This window comes from Pan troglodytes, chromosome 4 (assembly GCF_028858775.2).
Source record: "Pan troglodytes isolate AG18354 chromosome 4, NHGRI_mPanTro3-v2.0_pri, whole genome shotgun sequence".
In the NCBI taxonomy this organism is placed as follows: Eukaryota; Metazoa; Chordata; class Mammalia; order Primates; family Hominidae; genus Pan; species Pan troglodytes.
Window position 1 is genome coordinate 153,509,353 of NC_072402.2, and position 22,191 is coordinate 153,531,543.

At 39.7% G+C, this 22,191-nt stretch overlaps 1 protein-coding gene across 2 annotated transcripts in view; it reads left to right on the forward strand.

The window, feature by feature from the left end:
• SGCD (sarcoglycan delta) overlaps window positions 1-22,191 on the forward strand; it is a 1,029,217-nt gene that overhangs the window by 90,831 nt on the left and 916,195 nt on the right. The window lies entirely within an intron of this gene.

The window sequence follows — 22,191 nt, forward strand, 5'->3', positions numbered from 1 at the left end:
ATGCCTGTAATTCCAGCACTTTGGGAGGCCAAGAGGGGAAATTGCTCAAGCTCTGGAATTCGAGACTAGCCTGGGCAACATGGTGAAACCCTGTGTCTACTAAAAATAAAAAAATAAATAAATGAATAAACAAACAAACAAATAAATAAAACTAGCCCAGTGTGGTGGTGTATGCCTGTAGTTCCAGCTACCTGGGAGGCTGAGGTGGGAGGATGGCTTGAGCCCAGGAGGTCAAGGCGGCAGTGAGCTGTGATTGTGGCTCTGCACTCCAGCCTGAGTGACAGAGTGAAATGTTGTCTCAAGACAAAAATAATAATAAATAAAATACTGTATGTGACTGTGCTTTGTGACTTATTAACTGCCCTACAGATACAAGAGTTGTGGTTATATCCCCTGAACATTTATATTCCAAGTGACCATCACCAGAGAAATTCCTCTGTTGAAAGCAAGTGTTTGAGCAGTCAAGATCACAGCTTTTGACACCAAGCAGATCACGGTTTCAATTCTTAAGGTTCTGTACTTCATAGACCACAGAGAGAGCATGGGATTGACATCCACACTGACCCTGTAAGCTTGTTTTGGGGCTTCGATGGGGTAGGTAGTACATGTGAATTGCCAAGTCCAGCCCCACAGAGAGTACTCAATAAATCTTAACTTTTATTGGTAGTGGTAGTGATAGCCATAGAAGCACCATTCTAAAGCAAGAGCCAGAAAAAGCAATAGAACAACTCTAATTACCCAGCATATACTTGAAGCCTAAACTGAAATTAAAAGGTAAATTTTAAGAAAACAATTGTGTATCCCAAGTCTTTAGAGGCTCATTCTCTTTGACCCAGTTATTTCACATCTAGGATTCTATTCTAAGTAAATAGTCAGGGATTAAGGTAAAGACTTATGTAAAAGAACAGTCATTGAAGAGTTTTTTTTATTTTTATTATTTATTTATTTATTTATTTATTTATTTTTTCCCTTCTTGAGATGGAGTCTCTCTCTCTGTTACCCAGGCTGTAGTGCAGTGGCCCAATCTCCGCTCACTGCAAGCTCCACCTACCAGGTTCACACCATTCTCTTGCCTCAGCCTCCCAAGTAGCTGGGACTACAGGCGCCCGCCACCACGCCCGGCTAATTTTTTGTACTTTTAGTAGAGATGGAGTTTCACCGTGTTAGCCAGGATGGTCTTGATCTCCTGACCTCGTGATCCACTTGCCTTGGCCTCCCAAAGTGCTGGGATTACAGGTGTGAGCTACTGTGCCCGGCCTGAAGAGTTATTTTTAACAGTGACAGTTAGAACCTACATGTCCATCCATAGGAGAGTGCTTTAATAGAGTGCAATGTTGTTATGAGATATTTATTTTGCAGATTATAAAAAATAATTCAGAAAAATATGTAATGACAAGGAGCAATACTATTTAATATTTCAGAGAAAAGTCAAGATTATATTATGGTTTTAATGCCATTAATTATACTAATATTTATAAAATATGTGAACTAAATAGATTTCCTTTGCTGAAAGTGGAGATAAAAATAATAACGATAATGCCTATCTTAGAGGATTTTTGTGAAGACTATATGATGGTTACTACATGCCTGACATATAATACATGTTAGCTTTGTCATTGGATGTTGGCTAAATTTAACTTATTTTCTAAATTTTACTTAAACTTCATCATACACTAATGAGAATCTTTTATTTTACAGGAACTGAGCAAGATGCTGGGGATACAGAAATGATTAAGTAGGTACACTGAGCATATGACATTCACAATCCAGTGAGGAGAGAGGCATATAAATAAACAGGAACAGTGGATTTAGAACTATTTAAATTCTAGAGTCAGCTCCTAAGACATGAAACACATATTATCCAAATAATTAGGTGCACAGCCATTATAGGCACCTTTTCGTGAGTTTTAAAAAGGTGGCCCCTCTCTTTAAGAATGAATTATAGAAAGGTACCTCTTGCCCCCAGCAGAATCAGCTGCACAGTAGGGCACAGGCTGGGTTTCAGCCCCTACTGCCCTCTCCGGGTTTATTCCTGCTGGATGCAGGCTGCTCACCTGTTCACAGAGGCCCTGAAAATACCTTTGAAATGTCCTGAAATTGACGTGATGCACAGTAAATATGATCTGGTGTCTATAACCTTGAACAGTAATTATTTTGCACACTGAGGTTTGAGAAATACTGAACTAGATTAAATGATGGAACAAAGGAAAAATCTATAGGCAGTTGTCTGGATAATCCCTTGTGTTGTATGGGAAATGTGCAGAGAATTCTGAAGTGTTTCTTCTTAACTGCAGAGTTGTCTCCATTATATTTTAATAGTGTCATAAGTTGAATACACATTGATAGTTTTGTTTTCTTGAGCATTGCATAATATAAGGAAAAGCATCGAGCCCAGGGATTTACACATAGCAAATGTTTACTAAATATTAGTTAATCCAAGTATTAACCTTGTTTCATCATATCCACAGGCACACTGTGCTTTGAAAAGTTATAGAATAGTGCTTGCCTCTCATTTTTTGTTTTCCTCACTGAGGTCCTGCTAAATAACTCTGAGCAGTTGTCACTCCCAAACCCATGGCCATTGGATTAGGCAGAGTTCTTCAGAGACGAAGAACCAATACAGGATATTTACATATCCTTGTCTCTGTCTGTATCTCTCTCTCTCTCCATATATATACATCTCTATTTCTATATCTCTATATCTCTATATCTATCTATCTATCTATCTATCTATCTATCTATCTATCTATCTATCTATCTATCTGGCTAGCTATCTAGCTACCTAGTTATCTAGCTACCTAGCTAGCTATCTAAAAGGAGATTTATTATGAGGAATATGTTCGTGTGATGACAGAAGCTGAGATGTTCCACATTCTGCCTTCTCCAAGCTGGAGACCCAGAAAAGTTATGGTGTAATTCAGTCCTACAGCAGGACAAGATGAGCTGTCCCAGGTCAAACACTGAAGCAGAAAAAAAAAAAAAAAAAAAAAAAAAAAGGTCGGGGGGTGGTGGATTTCTTTTTCCTCTACCTTTAGTTCTATTCAGACTCTGAGTGGATTGGATAATGGCCGCCCACATTTGGGAGGAAAATCAACTATACTGACTCTACTGATTCAAATGCTCATTTCATAGGAAAACACCCTTAAGTAAACACACCCCCAGAAGTAACATTTAATCTGGGCACCCCATGACCCAGACAAATGGACACGTAAAATTAACCATCATGGTTATTTGTCTTCTGCAAAGTTGGGAATCCGCCCATGAGCTGAATGGTGCATGATGTGGCTCCGCGGGAACACAATGTGCATTAGCATAGGGTTCAGGACAAAACTGTAAGGTGTCCCCAAGAGAGGCAGAACAGCTTCTGGTGACTAGCTGCACATTCACTCTCTTGCTACAAGTTTAAATAGTAAGCAGTAGCTATAAACTTTGGTTTCAATTTGTTAGACAAAGCATTGCCTGGCTCTTTCTTCTTTACAGAGTTATTATTTCTAGTTTGCTTGTACCTAATGCTTTCCTCCAGGGATTTCAGAACTGTTCAGCTGCAAATTCATATTTGATGTTCTTGTTCTAATCCCAGAATACCGCATGAGGACAGCTGGAACAGGCCAAAAGAGAGAAACTCATAGGGGGGAAGGAAATCATTAGCCTGTCTTGAGTCACCAGGACCTGATAAAAAGTCAGATTAACAAGGCTTAAGCTGCTATAGAAAGCCAGAGAAATGCCCTCAAATATGAATCTTGAATATTTCCACTCCACTAACATTGCCTGGAAGTATTTTAACATTCACCAGATAGGCATCCCATCTTCAAGAAATGATATGGTTCTGTAAAAAGAATAATGAATTATGTGAGGACTGATTTTCAGTATGGACTGTAGTCCTGCATAGTAATTGAATGTGGACTGGGGAGCAAGGCTGTTTGGATTCACATCCTAACATTTCACTTGATAAGTTGCCTCATTTGTAAAATGGGGACTGTAATAACATCTACCTCCTAGGGCTTTGTGTAGAATATTAACAAAACAGAATCTTGCAAGGGTTAAGCACTCACTAAATGTGAGATACTATTATTATTGTCATTATTATAACAGATAAAAGTTGGCAGATATTGGTGGATGTATTCATTGTTCAAATCTCCCTTTATTAGTCTTTATATTATTAAATAATTGGGAAAATAAATTCATTTTATTTTATATGCACCATAACTTGTTCAAATTTTATTTCTTAGTATTGATAATGATTTATCATAAAATTTATAGTTTATAGAGTACCTTCACATGCATTTCTTCCTCCAAGCCCCATAAGGATGATGCAGCTGAGGCTCTGGGAAATTGGTTATTTCATCCAGGGTGCCTGATTGGCGAGTGGTGAAGACTTGAACCCATGTCTTCACACCCCAGATGCATTACTGTAGCTGTTACACTGAGTGGAGGGAGCCTGAGGTTGTAAACATACACAGGCTTCGTTGTTGTTAGAATCTTGATTTGATTGTATCGCTACCACTTACTATAGGTCATTTTGTGAGCAACTGCCTGATTTCATGGAATATCAGATTTTATATCAGTAAAAATTAGAGAACAATGACTTCTCTCTACTTGCTATATAAATTTAAAAAAATATATATCAGATCACATATAGAGATGGAGCTATCCCAGCTCCGGGTCCATGGTAATTAACGCAAAGGCAGTCTCTTCCTTCGTTTATCGTTGATAATGTACCACACATAGTGCCAAACTATCATTTTTTTAAAATCAGATCAATGTTTTCATCAAAGAAAGCTGATGTTAGAGTTTGATTCTAGTGGCACCAAGATCTCCTGTAATCCATGATTGCATTTGCCAGCCATTCATGGTGATTAACATACTTTTGCGAAAAAGAAGTGACAATGAGGAGAATGAAGGTAATAAGGAGGAGAAAAAGAATAGTGGACTTCCTCTAGACTTAGAGAACATACAAACTTCATTAGCAGCTAAATAGCAAGGGGAGAGGGTCCCGAACAATGATTTCACTCCTTTGCTGCTGTGAACTAGGTGTTCTAGACATAAAAATAGAGGAAAGACTAGCACATGTGTTCAGTGGGTAAATGGCACTCTGCGTTATATCATCCTGGTGAGGTTTTCTAATTATTCAGAATTAACATTTTGATTGTGAAACGAATGCTTGGTTTAGGGGAATCTTTGGATTAGACTGTGTGCTCCTTGTACTTCATCTCCATATGGTTCTAGGATTTTAAGGTGAAATACTACAAAAATGTAGGTGAATGATAAAGTTGCTAGAAGTATGTCAGAGAGGTGTGAGAATTTTGCCTGTTCATACTGTGGGGATTATTTTGTACACTGCTAATTTTATGATTAGTCCTGGATCGAGGAGTGCAAGCAATTGATATACCTTAGATGTTTGACTTTATTGTTTGTTTGTTGTTGTTGTTGTTGTTTTTGTTTTTTGAGACAGAGTCTCACTCTGTCGCCCAAGCTGGAGTGAAGTGGCACAATCTCGGCTCACTGCAACCTCCACCTTCTGGATTCAAGCAATTCTTGTGCCTCAGCCTCTCAAGTAGCTGGGATTACAGGTGCCTGTCACCACACCCAACTAATTTTTGTATTTTTAGTAGAGATGGGGGTTTCACCATGTTGGCCAGGCTGGTCTCGAACTCCTGACCTCAAGTGATCCACCCGCCTTGGTCTCCCAAAGTGCTGGGATCACAGGCGTGAGCCACCATACTCGGCCTAGTTGACTTTAAATAACACAAAAGGAAGTTCCACTGAAAAGGTGAATCCTATTGCTGGTGTAAAGTGCAAACCATTAGTAAGTTAAGCAAGTCTAGCTCTAAAATAACCCAAATCTGCCTATTGCTTTCCAAATTCAGGGCTGCTATCCTATGTCAGTCACACGTGTTTCTCATGTTGATTACAGCATTGGGCTCCCAACTGGTCTCCCTGTTGCCACTCTTTCAGGCTCATAATCTATTTTCTACTCAGTAGCCAGAGTTATCTTTTAAAAACATAAATGAGATGATCTTACTTCCCTGCTTTTGAATCTTCCTGTAATTTCTAATTTTACTTACTATACTTACAATAAATTCAAATTTACTGTGATGGTCTACAAGACCTGATGGAGTCTGACCCTTCTGTCTATGACTGCATCTCTCACTCTTCCCACTGTGGCTCCATGTCACCCACTCTCCCTGGCCATCTTTCTGATGTCAGCCAGACTTTCTTCTGGCTTACATATTTGCATTTGGTGTTCCCTCTGTCTGAATGACTAGAGCCTTCTTGTCATAAAAGTCTCAGTCCAAATATCCCTTCTTCAGGTAGATCTTCCCTTTCTTTCCAGTGTAAGGAACTTTATTTCAAGAACCCTAAATGAAGTTATATTACTCAATTATTCACTCGTTTAGCTGTCTCTCCCTCAACTATAGTGCAGGTTCCATGACAGCAAGGATGATGTTCATTTCTTGCTGTTACCATTCCTGGTGTTCAGAAGGCACTCAAGAATCTTTGCTGAATGAATGAGTAATACACCTTAGAATGCTAGTTTCCATGAAAGGACTACAACCAGTCTGCAGGATCTTCAGGTCAGGAACTGGGCCTTGTTTTGGTTTCCATGATACTGCTCTATACGTGCTCAGGAAATATCTGCCGAATTGGATTCAACCAAAACATTTGAATTTCTGTTCAGTGAGAAGTGTTCCCTATGTAAGAAGAAATTTAAAGCTATGTTTTGATAACACTCTTCTGAGAGAAAGCCTGCTTTTTAGTTGACCAGCCGTCCCAGTTTGCCTTGGACTGAGGGATTTTCTGGGGACATGAGACTAATGGGTCACCCTACATGCCTTCCCCAACTTTACAGCCAGAAATACCTAACGGATCAGTTAGGAATTATATTTAGGTGCTAGTAACAAAAGCCAGAAATAACAGTATTTAAACCACAAGAGTTTACTGTTTCATGTAAAATGAGTTCAGGAGTGGGGACATCAGGGATGTATGGCAGCCCTGGCGCATCCACTTCTGAACTCATTTCATGTGAAAGGTCATCAGTGACCCAGGTTTCTTGTATGGTGTCCACTATCCTTAGTGTATGACTCTCATCTCAGAGTAGTCTCATGTTCCACCGTGGCTGCTGCAGCTCCTTCAGCTATGACATAACATATACATTGCAGCCAGTCACCTAGGGAGTAAAGAGGGACAGAAAAGCACGCTTTTCTGTTTGTTTTCTGTTTGTTTTTCTCTTAAGAAGACTGTTTCATTTAAAATCTGTTTGTATTTCACGAGCTTTCTTTTAAGTAAAGGAGAGATTAGGTAATATGAGATAATCTTTCAGCCGGGCACATAGCCTCTTCTCTAAATAATTCTTTTTTTTTTTTTTTTTTGAGATGGAGTTTCACTCTTGTTGCCCAGGCTGGAGTGCAATGGTGCGATCTTGGCTTACCACAACCTCCATCTCCCAGGTTCAAGCAATTCTCCTGCCTCAGCCTCCCAAGTAGCTGGGATTACAGGCATGCACCACCACACCTGGCTAATTTTTTTTTTTTTTTACTTTTAGTAGAAACGGGGTTTCTCCATGTTGGTCAGGCTGGTCTCGAACTCCCAACCTCAGGTGATCCACCTGCCTCGGCCTCCCAAAGTGCTGAGATTACAAGAGTGAGCCACTATGCCCAGCCTGAATAATTCTTATTAAGAAGTTCTGTTACTAAGAAAGAGAGATGGGGTGATGAGTAATACACACTTACTTAGCATCTTCTGCCACATCTAGTTTCACTACTTATTGACTTCGTGACCTTACGAGGGTTGTTTCATTTCTCTGTGCCTATTTTAAAATATGCATTATGGTGATGCAAACAACCATAATAGTAATAGCTACCTATCTACGGGGTTATGCTCTTTGTCAGGCATTTTATGTACATGATGGTCACCCTCACAATAATGCCACAAAGGGTAGGTAATTATCCTTGTTTAGATCAGAGGAGTGAGACTTAGCTATCTGTGGTAAAGCCAGAATTTAAACCCAGAGCAGTTTGGCTCAATACCCATTCTTTCCATTACACTTTGCTTTCTACCTTATTGGCTGTCAAGATTCAATGAGGAAATGAACATAAACTGCTTGACCTGTAAATTTTTGAAATAAACCAACGCAATGATTCTGTTAAGAAAATATCTTGGTTTTCTCTAACAACAACAACATCAACAAAATATCTATGGTAGATGTGTGTAGGAAGTGATTTGAGGTCACCTTGAAGCCAGCTGACTCTGAAGAACAACCCTTCTTCTTCCCAACTTCTGATGTTGAAAAACTCTCTTTTTCAGAAAATTATATTACTGGTCTGACTCAAATCACTTCTTTACTTTTTATTTTATTTTTTTTATATTTTATTTTTTTGAGACAGAGTCTTGCTCTGTTGCCTAGAATGGAGTGCAATAGCCCAATCTTGGCTCATTGTAACCTCCGCCTACTGGGCTCAAGTGATTCCCCTGCCTCAGCCTCCCAAGTAGCTGGGATGACAGGCATGTGCCACCATGCCCAGCTAATTTTTATATTTTTAGTAGAGACGAGGTTTCACCATGTTGGTCAGGCTAGTCTGAAACTCCTTAACCTCAGGTGATCTGCCCACCTCGGCCTCCCAAAGTGCTGGGATTACAGGCTTCAAATCACTTCTATTATTATTATTATTATTATATTATTCTATTTTGTCTTTGCATGGTTCGGTCCTAATGGAGAGCTAGATGACCTGGCTGTGATTTTTTATATGCCACGAGAAGGCAGTTATTAAGTCATTTCTCACTCTTCTCTCTAAAAGTAATCAAGAGGTGAAAAAAAGTCTCCCATGAGTTGTTCTAAGGAGACAAAAATTTCCTAGTCCTGGGGGCAGGATGAACTATACACCTTTCTTGACATTTGGCAATAAATATTCTATATAGTGCAGCTCTTTCCTTTGGCATTCATGTCTTCATGAGCCCAGAGCCCAGGAAACAGTTCCCACATTGCTCCATGTTGAAGTGAGTTGAGTTGTTTTGAAAACTCATGAAGTTTTAAGATACCTTCTTTTGTGAAATTTGCTACAGCCATCAGCCTCACTAATAATGCCTTGAAAATAGCTGATTCCTGTAAGGTGCACTATGCTCTTCTCTCATCTCAAAGCCTTCACAAGAAAATTTCCCCCAGACACAATGAACTCCTGTGCAGAGAGTGATGGCTGTATTTATTTCCAGGGAAGAATAAATCAGAAGAAAGCAGGGAGAATATTCACATCTTCAGGCCTCGAAGGAGGCTGCTGGGAAACAAATGCAAGACAACTGGTTTTTGTAAGATAACTCATAGCCTGTTTGAAAATCCACTTTGCAGGAAATAGAATAGAATCAAGAAGCCAAAGTAGCAATTTCTTTACGTTTCCATTGATCATTGTGTTCCCTGTTTTAAACATTCTTGGTTTGGAAAAAAGTGTAGATTACATGTAACCTTTGTGGGTATAGTTTCATACAAAAGTATTAGAGGATTGAGTGAGAAAACCAGGAAATGGAAAGTCTCAGGTTGTATTACCAACCAAGCATCATACAATCATAATTAAAGTGAATGCTTATCAAGGGCTTACTATATGTCTGACATTGTGCTAAGATCTTTAATTAGTGATCCCTCATTTAATTATACAAATAACCAAAGTAACAATATGTAGTAGAAAATGACATCATTTCTATGTCACAGATGAGGGGATGGAGGCCCAAAGTCTCTCAGTAACTTGCCCCAAGTCACTTCATTGTAGGTGGTTAAGATGTGATTTGGACCCCTTTCTGTTTTCCAGGGAATTACAGTGTATTAGACTTCTAAAGCTGCCATGACAAAATAACACAGATTGGGTGGCCAATACAATAGAAATTTATTTTCTTACTGTGTTGGAGTCTGGGATCTCAAGATCAAAGTGCCAGCAGGGTGGGCTTCTCCTGAGGCCCCTCTCCTTGTCTTGCAGAATACTACTTTTTTGCAGTGTCCACACAAGGTCTTTCTCCGTGTGTATACACTCGTGGTGTCTCCTCTTCTTCTTATAATGACTCCAGTTCTGCTTATGACCTCATGTAACCTTAATTACCTCCCTAAAGCCTCTATCTCCAAATGCAATAATTTTATGGGGTAGGGATTTAACATACGAATTTTAGGGGGAGAGTGTTCAATCCATAACAACAGCCAATAAATTGAACCAGCGTATTCAGCTCTTGCTCTGACAGCAGGACTTTGGTTAAAATTATAACTTCTCTGGCCTTGTATCTCTCATGGATCTAAAACAAAGATAATTTGATCATTTAGTTTTTAAAGACTTCTGTTAAAGACTCTTAAAAACCTTATAATTATGAAAGTAATACTTTATAGTTTATTAATAAATTGTCACTATTTGTATAAAATTAAAATGAAGTCATTCTCATACGACCTGCTGTGAAGGTGGGAAGGCATAGAGATTTCTTCTGGGGGCCACATAAGTTCTTCCCCCTGATATTACCATTTTCCACTGGTATTATTGGCCTTCTTTGTTTTTTAAACACAAATGAATGCACTTTTTCTTTTTGCTTCTTTACTACTTTTTCCAGCAAACAATTATTGTTTATTTGATGTGCACCAGGCATTCTTCTTTTCAAGCTTAAATTCATTAAATGCTTATTATGTGTTAGATGCTCTCTGAACCCCATACATTCATTGAGTCAGATTTAGCCTTTCAATAAGCCTATAAGGTTGTGCAGATAGGGAAATTGAACCTTTCTCTGGTTAGATAATTTACTCAAAGTCAATCAGCTAGAAGAGGTGGAGCTTGTATATGACTTCAACTCTCTCTGATTCCGAAACCTGCATCCTTAGTCCTTAAGCTACTGAGATGAACTGTTACTTGTGCTCTTGCAGACTCTGTGATATATTCCTCCACCTGCTCTTGCGGTTTTGATTTTTGCTCCTGTTGACTGCCTGTCCTTGGTGTCAGGGTCTCTCCCTTTCTCCGTGCCTCCGTCTCCTAGTTCATTTCATCTTGTACAATGCACACAATATGAAAGGGGGAGATTTACCTCTGTTTTACTCTTAATTGCATTGCCTCTTTTAACCTCTTGCTGATTAAATAGTGGGAAACGTAGAAATAATTGTCAGATTTTTAGGAGAAAACAGGTTGAGAAGTGCACTTGCTTATTGAAGGATGCTTTCCCTTTTCACTGAAATTACCTGGACTTTTGTATGCAATTGCTTTGTGCCTTCCATTATTTTTCATTTCGGCTTACAATTAGAGCTTGCAAATTGAATTGCTTTCTCTGAGGAGCTGTGATTTCTCTATTTGGCAAGTGCCAGGCACCCCCCCGTCACAAATCCCCACTTGCTCAGCTGAAATTAACATGGTTGATTTTGTTCTCTTGTACTGCAATCGGGTCTGATCAGTAGAATCATGATCTCACTTAGTAATTGCTTCCACAGAGTCTGTAGGGAGAGCAGATATGAGTGGTACTCTGCCTGATGAGGAGAATGGAGGTTCTCCAGGGGAGTACAAGGGAGCTTTAGGCAATGATCTTGGGGATTATAGAGAGCTGTCCCTCTTTACTTGCACTCAGAAGTCTTGTGGTATTTACCAAAGCCATTAAGGGCCCTGATGTTGGAAGTGTCCTCTTTGGAATCAGGATAAATTCAAAGATGTGGTTAGCTGTTATCACTCACAGATGCTGCAAAGGAAAGTGTATTAACTGTGGGTATTCTAGCTCAATGCCAGCTTAGTTCTGGTTATTTTTATTAGGGAAAAATCTTAAGATCTAGTCAATTCTTCAGTTCTTCAGTTTCATGTTTCATCTCAAAAAAGTTGTTTTGAGTTCCGCAAATGAAAGAGAGATTAGTTTTGCAGGGTGCAAAATGAGATCCATTGTAGTTTTATGAGTGGCGAGTGGCAGGTCACTGGAGGTATTCAGGAATCTAGACTGGATGACCTCTAATGCCCTTTCTAATGCTGAGATGAATGATCCACTCCCTCACCTCTTTCTGTTCTCCATATGGTAGCAGCCTATAACTCTAACATTTATGAACTTTGTGGTCTCTTAATACCTCAGTATCTTTTGTGTCTCTATGTCTTTGTACTTTCTTTTCCCTAAATCTGGGAAACTTCTCTCTGGTCTTCTGCATGGTTGGCTCCAGTCTATTTTTCAGGATACAACGCAAGCATTGCTGCCTCTCTCTATACCAAGCCCCATCTTTAGGATTGAGTTAGGGATTCTAGTCTGCTCCTGATGCTTACTTGTCACCCTGTGTTATAACTGCTGGCAGCCTTGTCCTTCCTCCTGATGTGAGCTCAATGATAATGCTACATTGGTTGATTAAATCACACATTGAAGATATAATAGACATGCAAAAAAATTGTTGAGTGAGTGAAACAAAATAGTGTTTAATTACTTTTGTGTAGAGAATTATAGATTTTAAAAATAATATTATTTTGAATAGCATTTTAAATTTTAATAAATAAGTTTCATGGTACTTAGTTTTCTCTTACATGTACCTTTTCAGCCATACTCTTTCTAGGAATCTTGCGTACTTGTCAGTGAGCATGTATCTCGGTTTTTAAGAAAGTCAGGGCTGGGCACAGTGGCTCACGCCTATAATCCCAGCACTTTGGGAGGCCGAGGCAGATCACGAGGTCAGAAGTTCAAGACCAGCCTGGTCAACATTGTGAAACCCCATCTCTACTAAAAATAAAAATTAAATAAAAATAACCAGGCATGGTGGCATGCACCTGTAGTCCCAGCTGCTTGGGAGGCTGAGGCAGGAGAATCACTTGAACCTGGGAGATGGAGATTGCAGTGAGCTGAGATCGCACCAGTATGCTCCAGCCTGGGTGACACAGAGAGACCCTCAAAAAAAAAAAAAAAAAAAGTCAGAAGGTACTGATATCTTCTAAAGTTCAGTATAAAGAAGTAATCACTGTGCAGTGCTTATTTCTATAGACAAAACATTTTGTATTTGTTACATTAAATATAATGGATAGGAAAATCTCTTCACCATTTGGTGAGTGGTTATGAATCACATGGAAGCAACTATCCCTTTTATTTGCAAATTGGAAAGGTTTTTCTGGTAGTGATGGGCCTTCAAGAGACCTCCTTTCCAATAGAGGGTGCTGCTACTCCACAGGCTGTGAGGGACCCCAACAGATGAAGACATCAAAAGAATTGTTCTAAGTGCATCACAGCTGGCTACTTGGAATTATGATTTATGTTCAGCTGTAGCCCAGTTTGAAGAATTTGAAACCAAGGAGGAAAAAGTCTATCTGTTCATTTTGCGAGCTCCAGTCTTGTTACATGCAATGTTTCAGCACTTCTCAGGTGAGCAGCGGAAAGTGTAGTTCATCTAGCAGAGCTGTGCTTTTAGAGATCCCCCTCATGTTGCCCCTGCATGATGTATGAGTACCTGTGCTTCTCAAGGAACCCACATTTGCTGAGTGCATTTCTATTTCACTGTCTCTTTCTAATAATTTTAGATCAGGTCAACCTATTTGGCCTCTGGCTACATGAGAACAGTAAATATAGAATGCAAAATGATTAACAGATACAGTGAAAGGCCTAGATAACTTGTTTTCTTAGAGACCCTACACTGAGTTGTGGAAGGACATCAGTCTTCCTTTCACACCTGCTTAGTTTTGCTCATGGTGTGGCTATGGCCCTTGCTGTTTCTCTGCCTTTTAAATCCTTACCATCCTTTAAAGGCCGGCCCAAATGCCCATGCAGAGTTAAATACTCATTCCCACATACTATCCTGCTCTGGTTATTATTAATGTCACTTGCTTTATTTTGTCTTGTGTAATTATTAGTTGCTTACCTATGTGTCCATCCTTTAAGACTGTAAATACTCCAAGGCAGGAACTGTGTCCTGATCCTCCTTGCACCCCTCAGTACCAAGAGCCTGCACATAAAAAGTGCCCAATAAACCTTGACTGATTTGAAATGAGTATTTCTGAGAACGGTACTGCATGTAAATATTGAACTCAGAATAACTAAACCACAGCTTTATGAGTTCTTTAGAAGTGCAGTTGGCTATATATGTTCATAGCAATTGAAAGGATAAAAAGTAAATGGTAGGTGAAATATGACTCATTTTGTGGTGGGCATAGGGGTGGTGCTCCAATTCAGGAGATGGTGTTTTGTAACCTTATCGTGTGATTCTACTCAAAGGTTTTACTTGTAATTAATCATATGTTTTCCATTTTTGAGAAAAATTAGTGTTTGGGTGAGTTTTACACAAGTGGTGCTTGCCACGTTTCACACACTATATTATGGCTTGTGTCATGTACGTTTGTCAATTCTTTCGTGCTTTTCACAGTTTAATGTTTTCTTCTTTGTGACAAGAAAAAGTCACCCAGCCTTTCCCTGCATTTCTCTCCTACACCAACTTTGTGGTGAAGACATGGTGCCTTGTGGTAAGTGCACTGTAGCAAAGAGTCCCACCCTACCAGTTGTCTGTGAAACCATTGAATGTAATCTTTTTTTTTTTTTTTCTTGAGACGGACTCTCACTTTGTTGCCCAGGCTGCAGTGCAGTGGGGCAGTCTGGGCTCAGTGCAACCTCTGCTTCCCAGACTCAAACAATTCTCCTGCCTCGGCCTCCTGAGTAGCTGGGATTAAAGGCATGTGCCACCATGCCCAGCTAATTTTTTTTTTTTTTTTTGAGACAGAGTCTTGCTCTGTCACCCAGGCTAGAGAGCAGTGACGTGATCTCGGCTCAATGCAATCTCCGCCTCCCAGGTTCAAGCAATTCTCCCTGCCTCAGCCTCCTGAGTAGCTGGGATTACAGGCGCCCGCCACCATGCCTGCTAATTTTTGTATTTTTAGTAGAGACAGGGTTTTGCCATGTTGGCCAGGCTGGTCTCAAACTCCTGGCCTCAGATCATCCACCCGCCTCAGCCTCCCTAAGTGCTGGGATTACAGGTGTGAGCCACTGCGCCCGGCCTTGTAATCATTGTTTTTGAAACAAAAACCTTTATCACAAAAGTAACATGACCCAATGTGAAAAATGCAAACAATCTACAGAAATATAAATGGTGTGGAAAGTGAGCTTCTTCCTTCACACATTCTCTAAATCCTACTGTGTTCCCCCAGAGAACGGCTGTCTCTATTCATTTAACAATATGTGTGTGTAACACACACATGACTTTTCTTCTCTTTCAGTTTTAAAAACTATATATTTAGGTATACAGTATGATTTCTGATGTACATATACATAGTGAGATGGTTACTGTATTCAAACATATTAACATATCCATTATCTCACATAGTTACATGTGTGTGTCTATTCTTTTAGCAAAAGTATTTGCCAATTTTTGCCATTTTTTTCTTGATAATCATTATTTCGATTGCCCATCTCGCCTAATGGCAGAAAACACTTTACTAGCAGTTCTACTTTTCATGGTTTCAGTTACCCACTGTCCAAAAGTATTAAAATGGAACATTCCAGGAGTAAACAATTTGTAAGTTTTACCTTGCATGCCATTCAGAGTAGTGTGATGAAATCCTGTGTCGTTCCCTTCCATCTTGCTCAGGAGGTGAATCATTCCTTTGCCCAGGGTATCCACTCTTATAGCCTACCCACCCTTTACTGTCTAGGAAAACATATGGTATCTATAGCGTTTAGTACTATCTGTGGTTTCAGGCATCCTCTGGGGGTCTTGAAAAGTATCCCCTGTGGATAACAGGGATCTACTGTATAGTCAATCCTAGCAAAATTATTTCAAGTTTCAGTCCTGACTACTTCAGTTTCCCTTGCTCATCCTTCTCTGGGACTTATTTAAATACTGGGAATTTAAGGAGTGTCATGGTTTCTGGACTGAGGAGATAGCTGGACCTCCATGGGGTCTGTCCACCATTGAATTTGCTAGGATGTACATCATTCCACCCTGTTCCAGACGTGGAGCCCTCTCTGGGCATCCAGTGAGATATTGGCAGTCCCACTTGGTTCTTGGCCATACTGATTATGCCACCATCTGCTGGTCTATTGAAGAGCATTTCAGATATGTAGACTTTCTTCCTTTTTTATTCTGCAAATGAAAAACGATTCTTCAAGGATATAGGAAAGTTATGGGGCCACCTTGGAACTTCTCTACCTCTGATACCCTCCCCCCACTCAATCCAGCCATCTCTTTTCAAGTTTTATCATACCTTGATAGAGTGAAAAGCTCCTTCAGAAGAGTTTGCTGTCAGGGTTCAGAGGGAAAGCAGGCGCGGGCAGCTCTGCTCTCAAGCCCTGTACTGATCTGAGAGTTCTATTTCTCCCATCCACTTGACATTAACCTTCTTGGAGAGCTCAGAGTATGTGGTCTCTTTTCAGATATATGACTAGTTTATACTACTTGTTTTATTTTTCCTCGTTCTCCTGCCCAGGGAGAGGTATTTTTCTCCTCCTTCTAGCATAGAAAAACAAAATGTTTGCAAGTGTTTTACAAGTGGATCTCAGCTTTGGAAAACAGAAGTATCCAGAATTGAATGTCTTTTTCTAGCTCCGGTTCTAGTGTGACATCTTTATCTTAAGGGCAGTGGAGTAGCCAAGTTGGTGTTACAGGGTAAAAAGGAGTTTGGGTGAAAACATACTCACTACTCTCAGAATCATCCATGTCCACAAATGCACATGTGCAAACTTATGTTGTATTTGTATTGTTTTGTTTCTGTTTGTTTGCTCTTTGCATAAATGGGATCATACTTCACATATTGTTTGTGACATGTTATTTTTTCCTTAGCAATGTGTAGTGAACATATGTTAATGGCTACTAGGATTTTTAATTTTTAAATTTTTATTATTTATTTATTTATTTTTGAGACAGAGACTCACTGGGTTGCCCAAGCTGGAGTGCAGTGGCATGATCTCAGCTCACTGCAACTTCCGCCTCCAGGGTTCAAGTGATTCTCTTGCCTCAGCCTCCTGAGTAGCTGGGACTGCAGGTGCCCACCACCACGCCTGGCTAATTTTTGTATTTTTAGTAGAGATGGGGTTTCACCATGTTGGCTAGGCTGGTCTTGAACTCCTGACCTCAGGTGATACACCTGCCTCAGCCTCCTGAAGTGCTGGGATTACTGGCATGAGTCACTGCGCCCAGCCTTAAAAAATTGTTTATGATACTTTTCACCATATAGAATTTTTGAAGATACATACTATTGTTTGCCAGGGGCACCATAAAGCATTTCTGTAAACCTGTGTTTCTCCAGATTTACACAAAGAGGGACATAAGTCATGGCATCCAGTAGCCCTCCTTCCTTCCCTGTTCTGTTCACATGCACAAGCCCCTTCAGGTCCCAACTCCTGTATTGTAGCAGAGCAGAAATGTCTAGAAAGCCTATTGTCATAAAAACAATCAGAACACAAGCTGTAACATAATTCAGTCTGCTTTCCTTACGTAGAAATCAGCAAAATCACTTTTTACTCAGCTACCTGAATAGTCATTCCAAGTTGAAAAGCAAGGTCTATCCTGTGGGGGTGTTGAAACTGCCTTTTAATGAGCTTTCATTCCGATTGCATTTGGGGACCTCAAAAAGGCATTTGGCCTGCTGAGCGCCAAGTTTCAGTGGACACATCTGGATACTTCTGTCTCTTTTTAAACTCTTTTTTTTATTATGAAGAAATGGAAACATACACACAATTTGAGGAAACAGCGTAATGAACTTTGTGAACCCGTCACACAGTCTCAACTCCTACCGATGCTCCCTCCTCCTTTCTGACAGACTGTTTTGAAGCACATCCTGGGTATCATATTGTTTTATCTGTAACTATTTCAGCAGGTATCTCTAAAAGATAAGCACTTTTAGTAAACGTGACCATAATGTCATTCTCCTACTTAAAAGATTTTAACAATTATTTAATATTAACAAATATTAATATTAATCAGTGGTTAAATTCCACCAATTGTCTCATAAATTCCTTTTTAAACAAATTAATTTGTTCAAATTAGGATTCAGACAAGGTCCTCACATTGCACTTGGTAGATAAGCCTGTTAAGTTCCTTTTAGTCTATAATTTTCTCCCTGCTCTGTTTTCTCATAATTTATTTGTTGAAGAAATGAGAACATTGTTCCATAGGGTTTCTTACATTCTGTATTTTGCTGATGATATATTTTGCCCCCGTGTCATTTAATATGTTCCTCTGGTATCTTGTAAATTGGAAGTTAGGTTAGAGTAGCAATTCTCAAAGTGTGTTCTGGGGATGCATGGGGGTTTCTGAGACACTTTCAAGGAATCCACGAGATCAAGACTAGTTTCACAATGATAGTAAAATATAGTTTTCTTTTTAAAAATCTCACTCTGTCATAGGTGTACAGTAGTTTTCCAGAATCTATTTGACATGTGGTATCACAAGTTGAATGCAGTGCAGATATAAAAATCAAACTCTTTTCCATTAAGCCATATATTAAAGAGATTTGCAAAAAAAAAAAAAATTCAATCTACTTATTTTTTGGGGGGGGAATATAGCTATTTTTCATAAAAATGTGCTATTTATGTTAACATTGATAACCAAAATGAGTGACTGAGGCAGGCATCTCAATCAATCAGTTTTTTTAAGCCAGCTTTAGGGCACAGCCAGAAAAATGTAAATCACAGAGGCATCTGTTGCTGTTTTTCTGAATAGGTTTTCAAAAGGTTTATATTTATACATTTTCCTAAAGGGAGAAAGACATGTAGGGAAAGAGGTGGGTAGGAGCAAATGGTTACATTCTTGTGAGACTTTAGTTAATGCCCAGCAAATCTACATTTCACATAAAATTAAGGTGAATGTTTGAAGATAAAAGAAAAAAGAGTAAAGGAAGAATCAATTATGCATACATTTCTGGGTAGGTGGAGGAATGATTGATCTTGTCTCTGTTCTGCACCTGGCGAGAAAAGGTTGTAATGATATCATCAGTGTGGAATCAAACAGATTTTAGTTTTAGGAGCTAGACTTAGATTGTAGACCTAAAGTTACATATGGCATGTCCTTGTTTATGGGAGGCCAGCAAAAAAAATTGCCTATAAATGATTTGTGGGGGCAGTCATTCAGAGATGCCTGAGGCCTTTTACCTTTTCTGAGGGGTCTGGCTAATGTATAATGCTAGTAACAGCTACCCATTTGGAGGAGGGTGTGTGTGACTCAGCCTCCAGGCTTAACTTTCGCTTTGGCATAAAGAGTTTTGGGGTGCTGAGATTTTTATTTTCCTTTACAACATATAATGGATTCATTTTTGTCATTTTAAAATGAATTAGTAAATAAATATTTAACATATCTCCTTCTCCCCCATTTAATTTATTCAATTCTTTATTTATATCTGTATTTACTCATTTATTTATTTCATACTCTGAAAGGAAATGAAGTGACTAAGGCTAAGGCTTTCTAATTAGAGCGGAGTTGGGAGACTGTGAGAGGATTTCACTCACACCTGCTCAGGGTCAAACAACAGACTATTCCAATAGACTTGAATAAACAGCTGAAGTCAGTATCTGCCAGCCTTCAACATCTCTCAGGTGGGAGGACCCTGGTTAGCTAACCAATCAGAATGGGTTTACGATTCAGGATTTCCGCCCAGCAACGATCTGCCTTTGAAAACATTTTTTTTTTTTTGGAAATCCCTGGTAAAAAACCTCTTCTGCTCTTTCTGTATAGGACACAACTCAGGGCTGCCCTGATTGAATGTGCCTGAATTGCAATTATTGGTTTACCAAAGAAATGATATTTCCTTTGACTTTTGTGTCAGTCTTTTTTTTTTTTTTACTTAACAATACTTAGGTTTATAATCCAATACCGTATTATATATTTTGTTGTTGAAATTTTTCCAACTTTGGCTATTGAGAGTTCTTTCAGTTGGCTCCTGTGTCCCTTGACACATCCTCCCTCAAGGTGGGTTTTTTGTTTTGCCTTTTTTTTTTTCTTTTGAGCCGGAGTCTTGCTCTGTCTCCCAGGCTGGAGTGCAGTGGCGTGATCTCGGCTCACTGCAAGCTCCACCTCCTAGGTTCAAACCATTCTCCTGCCTCAGCCTCCCGAGTAGCTGGGACTACAGGTGCCTGCCACCACGCCCGGCTAAATTTTTATTTTTTTGTATTTTTAGTATTTTTGTATTTTTTTGTATTTTTTGTATTTTTAGTAGAGACGGGGTTTCACCGTGTTAGCCAGGATGGTCTTGATGTCCTGACCTCGTGATCTGCCCGCCTCGGCCTCCCAAAGTGCTGGGATTACAGGCGTGAGCCACTGCACCCGGCCTGTTTTGTCTTTTGTGTGTGTGTGTGTGTGTGTGTGTGTGTGTGCACTTCTTACTACAGGATTATCCAGGTGCATGTATTTTCTGCCTCAGTTCTAGAATCTAGAATTTTCCAAAGATCTCTGGCTTCTTTTATTGAAGAATGGTATTAAAAATCAAGACATAGGCCGGGAGTGGTGGCTCGTGCCTGTAATCCCAAAACTTAGGGAGGCCGAGGCAGGCAGATCACCTGAGGTCAGGAGTTCAAGACCAGCCTGATCAACATGGAGAAACCCTGTCTCTACTGAAAATACAAAATTAGCTGGGCATGGTGGCACATGCCTGTAATCTCAGCTATTCAGGAGGCTGAGGCAGGAGAATTGCTTAAACCTGGGAGGCAGAGGTTGCAGTAAGTCAAGATCGCACCGCTATACTCCAGTCTGCGTGACAGAGTGAGACTCCATCTCAAAAAAAAAAAAAAAAAAAAAAAAAAGGACTGGGGCACTGGGTGCGCTTATTGCTACTTGGGCATTGTTTCTTTTAGGGCTTCTCAGTTAACAGATGTACAGGCCGAGGGAAAACTTCCCCTTTGCCCTCTGAAGGGTCACTGAAAATCAATGGGCACAATGCTGATTAATGGGAGAAAAGATGTACAAATGTATTTGATTATATGACAAGGGAGCCTTCAGAATGAAGACCCAAAGGTACAGGGGAAACCATTTTTATGGTTGGATTCAATGAAATATTCAATGAAATATTGCTTACTTGTGAACTCTCACTTCAACAGTGGGAATGTGTATATGCATATATTAATCAGTGGCTATTTCCCTGCTACTTTGCTAATAACCTTCTCAAACTTTTGGATTTTTCCCAATTTAGTAGGTGAGAAATAATACCTCATTGTAGTTGTAATTTATATTTCTCTTATTATGTGTGTTGAAAACACATCTTTTCAAATGTTTAAAGTCCATTTGCATTTTATTTTTTGTGAATACTCTGTTTATAACTCTGCCATTTTGCGGGGGGGGGGGGGTTGGTGGTCTTTTTCTTCTCTACTTTATAAACTCTTTATATATTAGTGATGCCAAACATTTGTCAGGTGTATTACAAATATGTGTTTTTCTAGTATGCCATTTCTGAAAGTTTATCTTGAAGCTTATAGCAAATATGATTTTCCCCCATTTTATAGGTTTTGTAGGGAAACTATCCTTTTATTGCTTTATAATAATGGTTTAGGAGGATGTGACTACCGTTTCCTCCCCAAAGATTGACGAGGGAGAAAAAAAGCCCAGATGTGTTTATGTTATTTCTGTCCCATTCCCTCTCCCAGTCCTGGCCAATCATATAGGACATTTTTCTAGACACAATGATTCTTCTGGTGGTGGGGTGGGTCATGGCCCAACTAGATCAATAGAAATCCTTTTGGGCTAAGTGAAATAAGTGAAATAGATGCCTAGAGAAAGGCCACCTTAACTTTGTCACTAGGAGCTTGGGCTGTGGGGAGAAATGTCAGCTGCTGCTTTGAAAGACTCAGCTTGAAAATGAAGCTAATATCTAGAAAAGAAGGGAGGAAAGATAGGGGAAGAAAGCGAGAAAGATGCCTGAAGGCAATATTTGAACCTCTGGATCTAGCTATGCCTCTCTCTGGACTACTTGATCATATGAGCCAGAACAATTCTTTGCTGCTTTTTCTTAAACTCATTTGAGGTGTTTTTTTTTTTTTTTTTTTTTTCTAAGAGCCAAAAAAAGATAACTGGCTGGGCACAGTGGCTCACACCTGTAATCCCAGCCCTTTGGGAGACTGAGGTGGGTGGATCACAAAGTCAGGAGATAGAGACCATCCTGAACAACATGGTGAAACCCTGTCTCTACTAAAAATACAAAAATTATCTGGGCATGGTGGTGCACACCTGTAATCCCAGCTACTCAGGAGGCTGAGGCAGGAGAGTCGCTTGAACCAGAGTCGGAGGTTGCAGTGAGCTGAGATCGTGCCACTGCACTCCAGCCTGGCGAC